The following is an 18,425-nucleotide window of genomic DNA, read 5'->3' as shown; positions in this document are numbered from 1 at the left end:
GGGGAAATGGACTGATGTAGCTGCCCTGTTTTCTGGTTTTTGCATCTGATTTGACTGAGTTCTGAGATGCGATGAGCTGTGTTGTAGGTGACTTTGTCTGGTTTCTTCTGGAATTTTCTTAGTATTTTACAGTTGCTCCTGGCTTTTCTGCTGACCTACATTTATCTTTGCTTTTGCCCTTCTGTTAGGCACATAGCAGCACTTCCCTGGATGCCTTGTCTCCCTCACCAATTCAACCTTGCCTCAAGGCTCTGTTCATTCACTTATATTTTATCAGATAATATTAACCATATAACTTCACCATGGATGAGGATTTTTCATTTTCTTTGTATCAGGGAGGTGCATCATTTGTGTAACAGGATTGTATGTCAGGTCTGATAAGGAGACCAGAACTTCCCTGTTTCACTCCTGAATGCATTATAGAGCCCATTCTGATTCTGGCAGGAGACATCTGAATATAACTCAGGGTAAAATTTAGTCTGTAGTATAACCTTTATTTCACAGTCAACAATTTACTATCTATCTAGTTTGTGGATGGCATGAAATTAAGCAGAACTACTATCCTAAACTGTAATAAAATCTATTGACATCCAAACTATGTATTATGCATATGTAGTCTATTATCCTGAGGCAAAAATGCACAGACATTTGACAGAAACCTAATGAAGGAATGCAAAAGAAGTAGGATTCAAGTAAAAATCTCTAAAAAGGACAGAAAAGGTACCTGATAGCCAGAGGGCTGGTTCTTTTTAAGATCTGTTTCAAGAAACTGCAAATCTTGGAGCAGGAAGAGGAGTTATGGGGGCATCGTGAGGCAAACTGAGGGGAAATGAACACGGGTGACTCTGGAGGGTGAAGGTTTTTGTCAGGAAATGAGTGTCAGGTCTGCAGGACACGATGAGGAAGCAGCTGGAGCACAAAATGAGGCTGTGTGATGATGCAGTAGTGTGAGGAGAAGGAAGAAACCAATGATCTTCTAAAGTGGGGCTCAAAATTATATGTCTGAGGGGGATCAGTGTTCCTGATGGATAGGACAGGGCTATTGGTTTAAGGAAATTCTGTTTGGGAATCTTAGCAGTTCTGACCAGCTGGAACCAGTGCAGCAGTTTGTCCTTTGCCACCCAGTGGGCTTCATGGCTGGACTGTCATGAGTTGACACAAAGACTACATTAAAGAGTACAAACAACAAGACAGACAATGAGAGACAGACTGGCTTTCACAGGAATGGAGGCAGCAACAAAAACCCTCATCTTGTGGCTCTCTAGGAAAATCAATTTTCAGTCTGCAGCCTAATATCGAAAAAAAAAAAAGAAAAAAGAAAAAAAAGGATCTCATAATAGCACAAAGGAAAAGGTGTGAGATCCTACCCTGGAAAAAAAAAAAGCTAACTGTCTCAAAGACTGTTTTTCTTCTGATTTGTTCTTTTTTGGTTGTTTTTGGTTCGGTTTGGTTTATTTTTTTTCTTTCTTTGACACAGTTCTTGCTAATCATCTTTTTCTATCTAACTTATTTATTTAAAAGTTAACAGTCATCAACGTTACCATCCTTAATCTAAAATGTGTCAACATGCTGAATCCCACTGGGATTTTACAATATATTTTTAATGTGTAAATTGTCTATAGGAATTAAGGGTACTATGATGCATATTCTTGTCATCACAGGAGAAATAGAACTAAATAATAAATTAAAGCTTTTCTACAAAAGCATTAGTTCTTTGCATATATTTGTTCTTACATCTTGTTTGTGAGCAGTGATGAAAAATATTCTGCACACTTTTTTTTTTTAGTAGTGAGATGAGAAAAGTATGACAGGAAAGTAAAATTAAATTATATTTCATTACTGATGGCAACCTGAATAAAACATGGAGAGAGCATTATCAGGCTTCAAGAACTTCTGGCACCTTGACAACAAACAAAACAAATCTATATACACTTAAAAGCTCCCACACATTAAAGCACCCCAAAATAATAATCTCTCTTTTCTCCAGCTACAAACTATAAGAACTGACAGTGAACAAAAGGGAAGCATTTCCTCTTGAATTTTTCATAAGAAATGTTTCAAAAGAGGAGTATCAGATACTCTTCATTACTTCATTTCATACCAGGGCACACCCCAATTCTAAATCTCAGAAAAGTCTTTGGAAAAAAAAATTCCCTGGGCACCCAATTTCAGTCTCACACAGACTTCATCAAGCCTGATCTCAATCAGGAGTAAACAGCATTTGAGGACATGACCTTCTTACTGATACACAATCTTTTGTTTGCTCTGAAAACAACCATGTGATGAAATGCAGCACAGTGCCAGGAGTAGGATACCACTCCTTTCACCATCCAGGCAGCTCCACAGCTCCAAGCTTTGATGTGGCCTTCACTGTGCTCCAGATGAAGTTTTCTAATTATTTTGATTTGGTTTGGTTTGGTTTGGTTTGGTTTGGTTTGGTTTGGTTTGGTTTGGTTTGGTTTTTTCTTCTCTTTTCTTTTATAATCACAGACAGGTAATCCTACAAAAATTTAGAGGATGCTGCAGGATCCATCTGCTCTGCTCAGAACTTGCTCTGCACCTTGGGATTGCTGTGTCCAGTGCTGAACTTCCCAGGACAAGAGAGATTTTGATGTGCAGGAGCAAGACCAGTGAAGGGCCACAAAGGTGGTTGAGATACTGAGGCATCTGACATACAGGAAAAGATTGTAAGAGAAGGGACTATTCAGCTGGAGAAGGGAAGCCTCAAGGGGAATCTTATTCCTGTGTCTAAATACCTGGTTGAGGTGCATGGAGTTTGTACAGAAGAGGGAGCCAGACTCTTCTCAGGGGTACCTACTGAAAGGACAAGGGGCAATGGGCACAAACTGAGACACAGGAAGTCCTGTTTAAGCATTAAAAACAAAAACAAAAAACATTTTCACTGTGAGCATGACCAAGAATTGGGGACATTGTGTCCAGACAGGCTGTGGAGTCTTGGTCCTTGGAGATACTCGAAACCCAGCTGGACAACAGCTGTGAGAAACCAGTTGAAGTTGACCCTGTTTTGAGCAGGGTGGGTGGGCAGATGGTCTCCAGAGGTCCCTTCTCACCTCAGCAATTGCATGACATGAACATGGCAAAGACTGGAGCAGCTACTTTCCTGTGTTTTGTGTCTCCTTAGCCCCAGAAGCTGTTCAGGGAGTGCAGCAACTCTGGAAAATATCCCTCAGCCAAAGAGAGAGCTGCTGGGCTCAGTACAGTGATAGTGGGGAGCTTTCTGCTGGTTTCCATCATTTTCCAAGGTAGTGCAGTAAGAATGCAAAATCCTGAGTTGTGTTGTTTGTGCCACCTGTTGTTCAGGGTCATCTAAGTACACGCTGTGCTGCAATAAATAATGGATGGACAGTTGAGAGCCATGGAATGAGCAAGAATCACAGAGTAAATCTGGAACCTGCAATGTCCTTGCCTGAGTCTCTATTAGGACAAAAGCAAAGCAGCTCCAGCAGAGGTCAGTTAAGGAAAACTTGCTTTTTTGAAATATTTGCTTTATAGACTGTATCTTGGAAAGAAAAATACCAGGCTTTTTGTTGTGTTTAGAACGTTACAATATAAGCATTTCTTAAAAAGAAATGAAAACATATAACTTCAAAACATTAGCTGTTATTTTTCAATTCCTTAAAAAAGTTCTTAATACTGTAAAAGTGTACAGGAAAGCCTATTATTATTCCATGTTAGTTTTCCTAATCTGGATTTATGTGAAAGCTAGAGAGGTTCCAATTTACTTTAAACAGTCCTAGAAGGTTTTTTTCAGACTATGAGAGCTTTCCATTTCCACCTTTCTTCTACATCCTGGGAAGATTACAATGATGTAACTCTTCCCTAAAGTGCTTCTCTAAGCATCATTCCCTAGGTAAAGGTCTTGTAGGATTTAGAGTTGTTTTCCATGCTGTGTTTTTGATCCCATCAGAGGGGCCATCACAGCACAAAAATGACTGCTTCATCCTAAGAACAGAATATTCCTGTGGAGTATCTAAAATAGTGCACAGCCAACCTTATAATCATAACTGATCAACCTTTAAGCCTGTAAGCAGTAAACTGTAAAAAGTCTCAGCTGCCTCATAAAATTCCAGCTGAGGATTGGAAATCAGAAATACCTCTAAATAGCAGAATATATGAGCCACAGTCATCATTCTTCACTGCTAACTTCTCTTTCCCTGTTAGAGCATTAATCTTCCTGGGTTTTATTTATTTATTTATTTATTATGAACTTACAGTACATCTCCTTTAAGGTAAGGCCTCTCTTTATTTTCTGTTTACAAAACTCTGCAAGAGAATCTGGACAAAGCAGTAAATAAGCTTTTAACATCAAAGAAAATGGGAAAATGGATCAAAATTACATGAATTAAGAGATTTGGAAAACATGGATAAGAAAAAAACAGGGGATGAAAATTAGCAGAATCAATAAGCATTACATGAAAGAATAACAACTTGGAAAGTATAATTCTAAGAAAAAATACAAGAAACTGTATAAGAGCCTGCCATGAGATGTGGGGAAAAAAATAGACCAATGCTTAAGTTAACATTGTTGTCCATAATTCTGGGATATAAATTCACATTTAAATGTGAAAAAAAATATAAATCATCAAAAGTATTACCCAAAAGTATATGTTAAAAACAGTAAGAAAAATTAAAAAACAAAACAAAACAAAGTTAAATTCTACAGCTCAGCTAAATATTTCGTATTGAGAGGAATAAGAAAAAAGTATATGAGGATGACTTAGAATATCATTTAAGAATTTAAGTAATAGGGGAAAATTAAGCTTGAGTTACTATAAAATGAGGGTAATTGAAACAAATCCTGGTGAACTGATGTTTAGGAGAACCATCTTCATATAGGATTGGTGAAAGCATGTTAAAATGTACAGACTCTAAATAAATGTACAACAGATAATTTCTGTACTGATGGAGAGAGAAATGTATTTATTCATCTATCCATTTATTAAAGTGCTTTGGCTGAAGAAACAAGGCAAACCTTTCTCTCCTTAGGTACTACTGTAATCAGCATTAGACATTCAGTAGCAGATTAGCACTTGAGACATGAAGCCCAAAAGCAGGAATGAAATGATGGATCTAGGAACTGACTGAATTTTGAACCAACATGTGCTGGAGAACCTGCTAGGAATAATATAAACAGATATGTGGTCATGACCAGTGGCAGGAGAAGGAGCTGTAAATAACAAATTGTGCTCCCAGGATCAAGCAATAAAGGTGCTAAACAGCCTGGCAGGCTTTACCAGGGCAATACATCACAGTGAGAGTTAAAGAAGAGTTTTTGGGATTGACAGTTCTGTATTTTACTTCTTCTTTCTCTTACTTGAAAATATAACATACAAGTCCAAGATATTTATTCCAGAGAAACCTCTGCTTAAATTTCAAAGCAATAATTTAGCATTTCCTCTGACAAAAAAAAAGCATAAAGAACTGAAAGACAAAGTGACTGTCAAGTACCTGTTCCCATACCACCATTTCCAATTTTGTCACATTTATAATGTTGCAATCAGAAGGAACATTTAGCACTGGCCATGGAACCCCTTGGCATTCTGATACCCTCTCTCCATCATCCATACCTCTACACAGGTTCTCTCAGGTGGCTATCAACAGATTGTCACTGACTTCATTTGTGTTAGAACCTGCATGAAAGAATTTGTTTTGTGCTGAAACAGATAGATCTGAGTTTTGGCACTGGATTGCTCCCTGGTCTGGATCCCTTCCAGAAATGCTCCTGTTCTCCAGATTTCCATTCAATGGATTTGCTAATGATCCAGTTTCTTCCACTGTTGGCTTATAGAAGAGAATAGGCAACACTGGCTGCTGTTGTAATTTGTTTAATCAGTGAAAGAGGTTGTGGCTTGGAAGAGATTTGTAGTTGGTGAGGGCTTGTGTGCTGTCCTTCATTTAGGATTTCTCTGCTAGGAGGCTCTGCTAGGATTTCTCTGCTAGAAGTCACTGGCATACAATAAAGAACAGTAACATACAGGAGTGGGAAGGCCAGATTTTATCTGGAACTAGTGTTTCAGTTTCCATATGGCCATGATTGACCTCCAGGTCCTATGAAGCAGAGAAATCAAGTCTTTCTCTCTGAGCCCCATTATGGTCAAAAGTTCCTTTTAATGCCAAGCTGGATCCATCTAAGTGTTCTCATAGGACAGCACACAATTGATGGCTGAGACAGAGATGATGAATCAATAGTGTGTTCCCATTTTACAAGTGTTAACTAGAAAATTAAAAAGATCATCACTGTCCTCATTCCTGCTTTTTTCCTGAGTGTAACCAATGTCTAATCTCAGCCTCTGTCTTCACATGCTGCTGTCTTCAAACCTTTGTGATACAAGTAGAGATTTAAATTGGGGTATAGGTACTCATATAGATAATGGCACAATGAAACACAATTACAAGTTGGGACTTAATTTTCTAAAGGCCGCTGACAATCCCAGTTTCAGTAAAACAGGAGGAAGTATTTTAATTAATCCCGCATAATCAGACATTGATCAGACAGTGGAATGGGCTGCCCAGGGAAGTAGTGGATTCTCCCTCCCTGGAGATATTTAAAAAGAGACTGGATGTGGCAGCCAGTGCCATGGTCTGGTAACTGCAGTGGTAGTTAATCAAGGGTTGGACCTGATGATCTCAGAGGTCCCTCCCAACCGAGCCAATTCTATGATTCTATGATTCTATAAGCTAGTTGGGAAATTATTTGATAGCACTCAATACCATTAAGGTTCCCGGTTGTGTCTAGTCCAGTGGCTAGATTAGATTGCACAATGGTTTATGCAGGGTCATTTCTGGAATAAAGACACTTCATTGGAAGCTTTTGAGACTCTATAAAACAAATATCCATCAGGAATAGACTCACTAGAATTCATTCTTCCACAAAGCAGAGGTAAGAAATAGGTAAGTTCTGGAGTTTTTCTCCTGTCTTTTTTTCAATTATGAACTATCTTGACTGTCTCATCTATCTGGACTTTGGTGAGGCATTTGACACATTTTCCCATAACATTCTCCTGGAAAGATTGGCTGTTCATGGCTTGGATGGGCACATGGTTGGATGGCTGGACACAAAGAGTTGTGGTCAATGGAGTTTGATCCAATTGGTGGTCGGTACCGAGTGGTGTCCTGCAGGGCTCAGTGCTTGGACCACTCCTGTTTAATGTTTTTATCAATGATCTGGACAAGAGAACAGAGTGCAGTAAGTTTGCAGGCACTAAGTTGAATGGAAGTGTTGATCTGCCTGAGGGCTACATTAAAGGAGGTTGTAAAGAGGTGGGGATCAGTCTGTTCAATAAAGTTACAAGAGAAAGAACAAGAGGTAGTGGTCTCAAGTTGCACCAGAGGAGGTTTAGGTTGGATATTAGCAAGAATTTCTCCACTAAAAGGGTTAACAAGCATTGGAACAGGCTGTCCAGGGCAGTGGTGGAATCACCATCTCTGGAGGTATTTAAAAGTCTTTGGATTCTTACTTAGGGATATGGTTTAGTTAAGGTCTTGTCAGTGTAAGGTTAATGGGGGGACATGGTGATCTTGAAGGTCTTTTTCAACTGATGTAATTCTGTGTTTCTGTGACTCTGTGAACTGAGTTATATGGCAAACCAGAGGAGTTTAGCTGTCAGCTTCCATGGAATTTAGGAACTCGAAGCCAGTATTTTGAAAAGAAGCAAGAGAAAAAAAGAGCATTAGAACATAGGAAAGCAAAACTGCATGGACTGGGGTATAGCCACTGGAATGTATTTGTGCCCCAAATAAGTTTCTTTAATTCAGCTTTTTATGTCAGATGCTTCTTTATAAGGCATTTAAGACCCTTAGGACCTTTACTACTTGGTAAGTGATAGTGGTACATGTTAAAGAGGGGGTCACTTATCAATAAGAAAATGAAATAAAATAAAAGCATCAAATTCTACTCCTCTCTAAGGCTTGTTAGGAACCCAAGACTAGTAAGTGACCCACTTCCAATATCAAAGTATAAACCACACATGTGTCAGTAAAAGTCCCCATGCTACCAGCCAAAGCACTGGGAGAAAAGATGAATTTTAACTCTTTTTTCATCCTTACACAGCCAAGGTACAGACTTATTGACAGGCACGTGTGAAAAACCTTCTGTGGCTGCAGCTTGCTAAACCTGATTTTTTAAGGAGCTTCAATCTCAAGGGCTGTCAGTTTGGCACCTATAATGAGCATGTTATTCATTTCCAAAAGAAATATGCTGAAAAAAAAAATATGACAGGCTAAACTTCGCATCTCTATAAGCAGAACTGTTGATCTCCCAAGATAGTGTTCCCAGCCCACACACCCCTCACACTACCGTGTGCTGTTGCTTCTTTTCTTTTTTTTTTTTTTTTCCCCCAAATATTCCATATTACATTTCCTTGGCATAAATTCCACTGTGGATGCTAGCAATAGACTTGCCTTGATGCTGCTCATCACAATCCCCTGTGACAGCTTAATACCTCATTATCAACATTAATAATAAAACGTGTGTTTCTCTGAATATGAAATGTGAGAATCAAATATACTTATATGGGAGTTCACACTGCAATTATCTGAATGTGTAATGTCTGGTAGAAATGCAGGCTCAAAGTGCTGGGAGTGAAGGACACAATTGGCATGCAGATTCAGGCTTGTTTGAGAGCTGTGACACAGACTTCTTGTGTGCCTGAGGGTAAGTTGCTTGACCTTATGCATACTCTTTTTTCTTGTTTTTTAAATCCCTCTTGCACTTTTAGTGAATGATTTAAGTTTGGTGTGCTACATATTGCAATGTTTATATCTACACTCCAACAGATACTGGCATCTTAGCCTTTATGTGACTGTTGAGTAGCTGCAACTACAAGCTGATTAATACAGAAATAAAAAATCTGAGAATATGTATGTAAAAATAGTTAATGGATTATTTTTTCCTTACATGCTGCCTAGTGCTAAATATGAATTTCCAAAGAAAGCAGACTTTTATTTTATATTCTAACACAATTTTTTTAAAGTTACTATTTTTGAATGAATGGCAATGTGGTAGTATAAATTCAAGTACCAATAGCTGACATGCAACCAAATCCAGTTTCACAGATGAAATAAAAAAGGCAGAACATTCTTGTCATAAAATAAAAAAAGGGCAAGGAAGCAGGCCTTTAAAAACCTAATTTCTGTTTTTAATTTCTCATAATATTATTGTCTGTATTTCAATTTCCAGCAGCCAAAGTTGTAAAGATTTTAGAACTGCCTATAAAAAATAGTGGTCAAAAGGACCACTCCTACTGTGATAGAAGACATGCTGGTGAAAGTAAATGCATATTCATAGTAGGGGATTCTGGAACTTCTCAGTCACTGTACTGAGGAAATTCTTTCATCCCTGCCCAAGGTAAATTACAGCCCAAGGACAAGACACAGGGTTAAAAAACCCATATGTACCTGGATGAGTAGTCAGCAATGTGCTTATACTTCAAGCTGAATTTCACAAGAACAAATAAAATTAGCCAAACTTGCAGAAGTTCAGAATATCTGAAAATAATTCCATTTCTTTTCTAATACAGGTTAAGAGTAGATACATTAATCTTGGCAACTGTATCCTGACCTCAGTCTATCCTGGCTGTCAAATATTATGCAGAGAAAGTAAGTGCAAAAAAAGATTTCTAAACTCATGGAGAGTATCTAGAAAACAATAGAACCAAGACAAGAAAATGTCACCCTGACAGCTGGATGTATCCCTAAGCAATTGCCACAGGAACTTCTCATATGAAACAGCTCTTGCATAAAGTTCAAAAATTAAACCAATGGAGTCTACTGTCTAGAAGAGTCTAATCTAGAAAGAAAGTTTGTTTGGGCTTTGAACAATATGAAAAATCAAAATGGAGTGGTACCTTTTCAAAACAGAGAGAGTATGTGAAAGAAATGCCACCATCAAGTATTTTATCCTGTCCTATGGGAAAATAAAAATCAACAAGTGGTTTAAAGTACAGTAAAAACTTTTTTTCAAGGATGCATGCAGTATTGTTTAGCCTTCACTGAAATATAAACTCAGTAGCTCCAGTTTCTTTTGAAATATGACAAAAGCAAAAGAAGTTTTTCAATTTACTGAGTTAAAAAGTCAGGAAGGCAGAACTCCTCAGCCCAGATCCCTTCTTCACCCCTCCAACACCCTTTTAAATTCACTCTAAATATGAAGCTATCATTGTTCTTTGAAACTGAGTCTGAGAGACATGAAAGCTAAACAAGCACAAGTGAATCTCATGAAAAAAGGACTGAATATAAAAAACACATTGTTTTGAAGTTGTTGTTTTTCTTACTGAAGAACGTTTCTCCTCTAAACTGTAACTCAAATGTAAAACTGTTTTCAGAACATAAATTACTTCAGAAATTTGCCATAATGAGAATATGCCACCTCTAAGACTAGACCTCTGAGACACATACATTTGTCAGGAAGCATCAACATAGTCAAGCAGCTGTAATTAGAAAGATGTCTCATGCAGAAATACCTGAAAATAATCCATGTTTTAGGGGCCATGAGCTTGATGGGCTTTGAAGAGGTCTTCAAGCAATGGAATCAGAGAAAAAGGAACAAAGATTATTGGCTTGGAATTGCTCCTCAGTGACCTTCATGTGTTGATGTTTCCCTTTATTTTAGTTTCTAAATAATAAAACAAACTATACTCCTTACATGCCCAATTTGTGTGGAATTTCCCCTCTTATGGGATATTTGAAGCAGTTTTAGCAGTTAAAACTAACTTGGCATTCCACTTATTAGTACATCCAGGGCTGAGATTCAGCTATCCAACACAGATACTTGATGTCCTACAGAACAGAACTGTTCTCCTCTGGCACACAACCAACTCCCACAGTGTGCCACCTTCTCTCCTCTCCTGCTTTAGAGAAATATTTCCTATGTACTCCTCTACTTCTGCTCCTTTCTAAGATCTTCAGAAGACTAATTTCAAACTTTCTGTCTGTGGCCCCCCACCAATGTCAAAATCAAGATAATTTGTGTGATTCTTTGTCTCATCCTCACACCTGGAGAACTTCAAATCAAAACTGAAACTGGCTGAAAGCTGGGCACTTGATTTCATTTTCATTTCTTGTCTTAAACTTTCTTTAAATCACAGAATTTTTGGAGCCTTGTTTAGACAGAATCTTGACTGCAGAGCTCAAACTTGCTGAAAAAAAGACTAAGCTGAAAAAACTGCTGGAGTATAAACTCAGTTAGAGTCTGAGTATCACTGTGTTATGAATATTAAATAACAAAGATAATAACCGTGGTTTTACCAATTTCTGTTCTGCTTCATTCAGGCCATGAGAGTGGATTGAGATCCCCATCCATCTACAAAACCCTGTAATGTGTTGCTGGCTAGTATTATTATTAAAAATTAAAAGCATCAAGACTTGCCTCAGATCACAGTTTCTCCATCTCTCTGTCTGTCCAGCTGTCTGTGTAATGGTTCCCTCTCTAATTCTAGCAATAACTTCAGAATAATAGAATCCCAGAATTGTTTGGGTTGGAATAGACCTTAAAGATGATTAAGATCCAATGTCCCTGCCATGGGTGGGTACACCTCCCACTAGGTCATGTTGCTCCAAGCCTCATCCAGCCTGGCCTTAAACACTTTCAGGGATGTGGCATCAACAACCACCCTGGGCAACCTGTTCCAGTGTCTCACTACCCTCATAGTGAAGAATTCTTTCCTTATATCTAACCCAAATCTACTCTCTTCCAGTTTAAAACCATTACTCCTTGTCCTATCACTACATCCCCTTGCCCTAGTAAAAAGTCCCTTCCCAGATTTCTTGTAGGCCTCCTTCAGGTACTGTAATCTACTCACCAATTCCAAACTTTCTTGTCAAAGGAGACAAGTTACAAAAATATTTCAGTTCTTTCACAATCAGCCATTCTTTTTGAAGATATGCACATCCATGAGAGGAGGCTCAGTTAGTACCACACTGAGAGAGATGAGTCAGGGCAAGCTAATAGCTCTCTTTTCTGTTTGATCTGTCTTGATTTTTTTGTGTGCAAGGTAGCCAATCCACACGTGTTATTAGGAGTCATCTTCAGCATATGCTGAATTTCCTGCCCAGAGAGCATAGGTGGGTGCTCAAGGGATCTGACAAAGCTTTGAAGAGGTAACAACATCAAAGATATGTAAAGGTAGGGGAACCCAATGTATTTTATATAAGTCCATAGAGACCAGGCTGGGTGAAGGGCAGCTTAACAATACATTGAGTTATGGTTAAAATACCACAGGTTGTACAATGGTGAAGTTTTGTGTCTAGATGTGCTATTGATAGGAATCATTTTATTACAATGACTGTATACTGGGTTGAAAGACATATAATAAAGACTCAGGGAAAGATAAAATACAGCCCACTCTTTCCCCTTATGGAAATTACTAGGCAGAGCACTATGAATTTTAGGTCTGTATTATCTACTTTATTCCCACCATCGTTATGAATTAAATCAAATCTTCCTTTGGCATTATGAGGAAGTTTGCCATGCGTAAAAGGTGCCAACTCATATACTTGTAGCAAATCACATGAAATGCAGATAACTATAAAGAGGATTTAGAAGTTTCTTTGTGAATACACTGGCTGGCCTATACTTTAGAAGACACTCACACAACTTTTTAACATGGAGCCTTAAGTTCCTCTTGAAATACACATGGGAGTTTTATGGGGATGTGCAGTGGGGTCAGGATCATAGTGTGCACTTACTCTTTGGGCTGTGATGATGCTAGGAAGAGGTAGCTGTTCCTTTCAACCCATTCCCATGCAGAAGGCTGATCTGCTCCTGTTTTCCCATTCAGATTCTGTGCCTATGGCCCATCTATCCTGATGTTGACAAGTCAAATATTCTGTGCCATTGCAAGACTTTTATCAGACAGGGCACTGGTCCTACTAGTCAATACAGCAAGGATGCCAAGCTCTCTGGTGGACAAAGGCAGAGAAGTAGGAAATACAAATAGAGCCATTTAAGCATGATGTTGGGACAGTAACAAAAAAAAGAAAAAAAAAAGTAAAATTAGGCTAGAGTGGAATCAAAGCAGACATGTTTCCCAGAAAGAATGACAAAAAAGACTGACAAAAAAGTGAAAATCAGAACCCATCCGAGACATTTCAATAGAAGACAAACTTCATTTCATCTTGAAAATATCATCTGAAATATTAGAGGAAGATATTTCTGGTTTGGATTTTCACCCCAAGCAGCTGTATTTTCTTAATGATGGTTACAGAGCAAACACACTCAGCAGGACTTTCTCTGCTGACTTGGCACTTCTTGGATCCCCCTGGATCTGTAAGTGCAGTTTTTATTCATCAATCCTGCACAGAAACTGTTGCATGCAGCAGAGCTCAGCCTGCACAGAAAACAATAAATGCTTTTGAAATGATGTCACTCTGGTCTGAATGATTGCTAGAGAAATCTAGTGTGGAGCCAAGGGACACTTAACGATAGCCTCAGGTAAGGCTGATGTTCTCTTTTAGCTGTACAAAGTAAATCTTAAGGTTTGTGCAAGGCCCTAGGTAAACTGCTGTGGAAACTGGGGTCTTCATTCTCTTCCCAGAGGTCTGTTGAGACAGCAGAGCAAACATCCTTACAGTACCCTCTTCTGCAGTGAAAGGTTTCTGTCTGTTTCTCCTGCTTTCTGTGGCCCAGTTAATTCAAGCATTCCTTTGGCAGAAGAAACACTTATTATGACTTAAGCTGAACTTTCAAACTTTGGCTGAAAAGTTCTGTATTCATCAGAAAATAGTGACTTCTGGTCACCAAAGACCTCAGCATCCTGGATCTACAGTGTCCTAGACAGAAAGTTCTGGAAAGGACACCAATTCTAATTCATACCTAACACACCTAACAAATCTAATCTGCTCACAAACATCAGGTTAAGGCTTGTTCCTTCGCTTTCAACTGATTTACATCTTATGGAGCATGGAAGTGGTTAGTTGTTTGTCACCCTCTGTGTGACACAGCTCTAGCTGGAATATCACAGTTATCAATCTCACCTATTCTGAGTGACGTGTTATTAATTGATCCCTCTGGACCTTGCCTTCTGAGTCTACTTCAGGCATTGATTTGTTCATTGCCCTCATCTACATTATTTCAACACTGAGTACTTTCTTCCAGCTAATAAAGTGGTTACAGGTTTTAAAGTCAATTATAGTCCTACATATGGAATAGTGATATCAACACAAAACCTCTAGATAATTTAAAGGGTAGGTCTCAACATAATTTACAACATACCTTACATATTTAGATTGACTGCATCTTGGGATGCTTAAATTTGAAACAGATGGTCAGGTGATTACAAAATCACTCAAGGATATCTGGAATGTAGCTCACAGAAATTGAAGGAGTAGCTGCTAGATTGAAAAGTGAAAAAAGACATGGCTGTTGATTAGACAGGAGAGTAAATGAGACTAAAATACATGTTTGGTTCCATAGACTAGAAAGAATAGTTTTCTGGGTTATGAATGTGGTATTCATTATTATACATACTTAGGAAGAGAGAGACAGATTCTGACAGGTGGTTCTTAGTTGCAGACAGTGCCAATATAGAAACAGGAAAGGTACCTTATAAATAAACATGACTAAATGTATGAAGACTCCAGGAATTTCAAATGATGGTTAAAGTGGCACCTTGTGGTTCATCATACTTGATCCCACTGTGTCAATGTCACAGTGGCAGCTGGTTTCAAGAATCATCAGTGGAGGAGAGGATAATAAGCTACTCCCCTCATCCTTGCCATCTTTACTAACCAAGTTATTCATATTTATGGGAGGTGGAAACTGGAACAGTAGCTTTGAAAAGTAGAAAAAAGAAGGGATGTTGAGGTTCACCATACTCAGATATGCCCTCAAATAAAAAAAGTTAAGATGTCTCAGCAGCAGGTAGGAAGGAAAACAATAACATTTATCCCTTCACAGGAATGACATTCTTCTCTCAAGTCCTGGTTTCCTGTCCAGCTGTGTACTAAAGTCACCCTGCTTTGTGGTGCACATGCAATTAATTTACCTGTGTAGGTGATTACATTGCAAAATGGAGAATGTCACTCTGAACTCCTTCAGGCAAAATCTCCTTTTAGCTTGATTATTACCCCAGCCACTGAGTTACTGGGTGAAGAAAGTGGACAGTAATGCCTTCTCCCTCTCCCTTTTAGGGACCTCAGTCTCCCAAGGCAATGTGTGGTGCTCCTGATGTTATTTCAGCTGGGTGCTGAACATTGTCCTGGCTGGCCAGACTCCTGACAGTCAGGTGCTGCAATTCATTGCATCAAGAAATTCGTCCTTCTTTCCCCTTTCAAAGTTACACATTTAGAGGTGGCATTCAAAATTCAGTAGCTCTGGGATTTCTACAGCACTACTAACATGGACCTCCCCACCAGTACAGATGTATCCTTTTGTCCAGCTCCACTAGAAAGCAAAGAAATTACTTTCTTTACTGTTAAATTTCATTTTGTTCAAGAAGACCTCCATGTCCTACTTGTTCAGTCTGCACACTAGATCATACTTTTCTCTGCACCCTACAGTGAAATGCCTGTGAAAGATTGTTGTGAACTCAGCTTAATGTTCATCATTAGCTTTTCAAAGCCTTTCAGAGTGGTGCACATGACTTTCAGGAGCCAAGAAATACTGATGACCCAGGATGTTATGGAGTTTTCTAAAAACTTTCTGTGGATCAGCAATATCCACTTAAAATGGAAATAGCTTGAAAGAACACTGCTTTCCAGCAATACCTGGGGGCCAGCACTTCTAGCTGTATGTTATCTCCAGCACTTTGCAGAACCATCAGCACAGGGCATAAGTCTGTGCATGGTGAAAAGTACTTCTGTCCCTAAATATGGCACCTCTAACATTTGCACCTTGAAACCCCCAGCACTGACATCCTCAGTACCCACAACTATGACATGTCTTTTCTCATTAGGACTGTATGTAAATTAAAAGTTGGACTGCAACTGTTGGAAGTGTGTAAGTTAACTTTTCATCTTCTCCAAAGAATTCATTTCATTGTAATATATATATGTGGCATTTGCACATTTATCAGTATTTGAAATCTGGTCTTTAAATTGTCCTATATATGCACATATATTTATAAGTTAATAAAAACATACCCTTCCTACAGTTTTTTTTCTACAATGGAATAGCCTGCAAGCAAATTACATTTTCTTTTTATTGTTTACTCAGCACAGTGAAAGAATATATTGACTGCTAAGTTTCTATGACTTTTTCCTCTACAGCTTAAGAAAATGGACTCCCACTCTTATTGATTTCAAGTATTTTCCTTGTTGTCCCATAAATTGTCACTGCAGCTCTGACCTCTGCAAATTTACAGATAGAAATAATTAAGACACCTACTTATTTACAGCCATGTGCATCCACATGTTCCTCACAAGAGTCTTCTGCACTGTGGGTATTTCAATCATAAAAACACACAGCTGCCATATAAAACCAAATCCATTTTAAGAGCTGAATTTCTTAATTGTATGTCAGGAACCATTTTGATGGCCTGTGCTCTGTATCTTGCTTCTATTAATATTTTCCTAACTGTTCTTTAGTTACATGCCACTGAATTATTGTATATAGTACACATGGAAAAGGATACCATGGCACATTTTTTGCTCTCATTTTATTTTTCCAATTTTCCACTGCTGGCATGTGAAAGACCCTGCACACACTGTCCCTTTGTTAATGAGTGAATGGCACAGATCTGGTCTGCAGCCCAGTCCACCCTGTGCTCTTGTCTTGGTTTGGGCCAGGATAAAGGTGATTTTCTGTTTTGTACTTTTGCTTTTAGCTAAGTCTCTTGTAAGTAGTTGCACTTGCTGAAATTAACAGCAAGTTTCTCAGTGTGTGCTTCTAGGACTGATAACACTTGATGTTTATAGTTACTGCTAGAGACTTGTATGCAGAGCCAAGGACACTGCTCAGCTCTGAGGAAAATGTTTACCTTCCAGAAGGAAGAAAGAGATCCCACCTGCAGCCCTCCTTTAGGGAGGAACGGACAAGATAGATGCCAGAATTGACCAAACAGAGTATTCCATCCCATATACGTCATACTCAGTATAAATTTGAGGGATCACAAAGGGTCAAGCCTTGATTTCCTACTTCCAGCTTCCGGCTGCCTGCCCTTCCTGCCTTTCCTGCTTCCCTTCCTTCATCCAGCATCCTGGAAGGATTCTGTCCGTTCGTCTGCCTGTGGTCCTGATCTGTGCCAGCCCATATCTGTGTGTTCCTGCCTCCAGTTCCCAACTGCTGCCAACTCCAGGAGTCCAGCCTGGACTTTCCCAGGGCTGCCCTGCAGCCTCGGTGGTGACATGAGAGTTATTGGGGGAAAAGGGGTGAGGAATGTGGTATCCATTTTCCTGTATATTTGTATATGTTTAGTAATTTTTCCTGTTTATCATTACTGTTTCATTAAAGTTGTGTAGTTTAGTTTCCAACCTGTAAGTCTCTCTCCCTTATTCTCTCTCCTTTCTTTATCAAGGAGGAGAGAGAGATTAATAGAGAGCATCTGTTATTCGGTTTAATTGCCGAACCAGTGTTAAACTGTGACAGATTTATTGGCGCCCAACGTGGGGCTCGAACCCACGACCCTGGGATTAAGGGTCCCATGCTCTACCGACTGAGCTAGTTGGGTCCGGCAATTAAACCGAGTAACAGCTCTGCAATCTCAAATCCTAATTTAGGCCCATGGACACTCAAGATCAATCAGATGCAGCTCACTGGAGGAATGAAGATAACCAGGCCTGTTAAGAAAGACTAAACTGGATCCTCCAGAGTTTACACTGATACATATGGGTTAAACTAACACATATGATCTGTGGATCTATGGATCTATGGATCATGTGTGCTTAAAAACTCAAGAACCCAGTGGGCAAAATTATTTAATTGCACAGGTATTTGTAAAAAGCAACCACTACTATGTAAGCAGAGGAAATCATATCAGCACTATGAGCTTCACACCTCTTTTCCTGTAGGATGTGACTTCATAAACCTTTCATTTTGTTTTTCAATGGCACAGACTGTTCTAAGTCCCACTTAAAGGTCTGAATTCAGCCCTGATAAAACTGCAGTGATTTAGTAGGAGTCATAGAAACATCTTGGTTAAGTCAGACCACTGCAAAATTTTCTAATTGTTCCCACCTTCTATAACTCAGCTTTATCAGAATACTTTACCCTCTGAAATAGGAGAAAGCAAAAGTTGTCTTGCTTCTGAAATCATTCATGGTCTAATCAGTGTCACTAAACATATATCTGTCATTTATACAGATTAATAAAACAGAATAGAAGTAAAATATTTTAAATAGCTTCATTGCTGGAACAAAGGTAAAGATCAAGAACTACAAAAAATAACAAATGAAAATTAAGCAAGAGCATTACTCTCATGCAGCATGACAGAGAACAATCATCTGTTGCCATGAAAAATTAAAATAGAAAA

At 38.8% G+C, this 18,425-nt stretch overlaps 1 non-coding gene across 1 annotated transcript; it reads right to left on the bottom strand.

Annotated features, from left to right (window-relative positions):
- Positions 1-17,551: 17,551 nt before the first annotated feature.
- TRNAK-CUU lies at positions 17,552-17,624 on the bottom strand. Its single transcript has one exon. It is a non-coding gene; the product is annotated as a tRNA-Lys (tRNA).
- Positions 17,625-18,425: the final 801 nt, after the last annotated feature.

Source organism: Calypte anna, chromosome 2 (assembly GCF_003957555.1).
Source record: "Calypte anna isolate BGI_N300 chromosome 2, bCalAnn1_v1.p, whole genome shotgun sequence".
NCBI lineage: Eukaryota > Metazoa > Chordata > Aves > Apodiformes > Trochilidae > Calypte > Calypte anna.
This window is presented reverse-complemented; position numbering and strand designations above follow the sequence as displayed.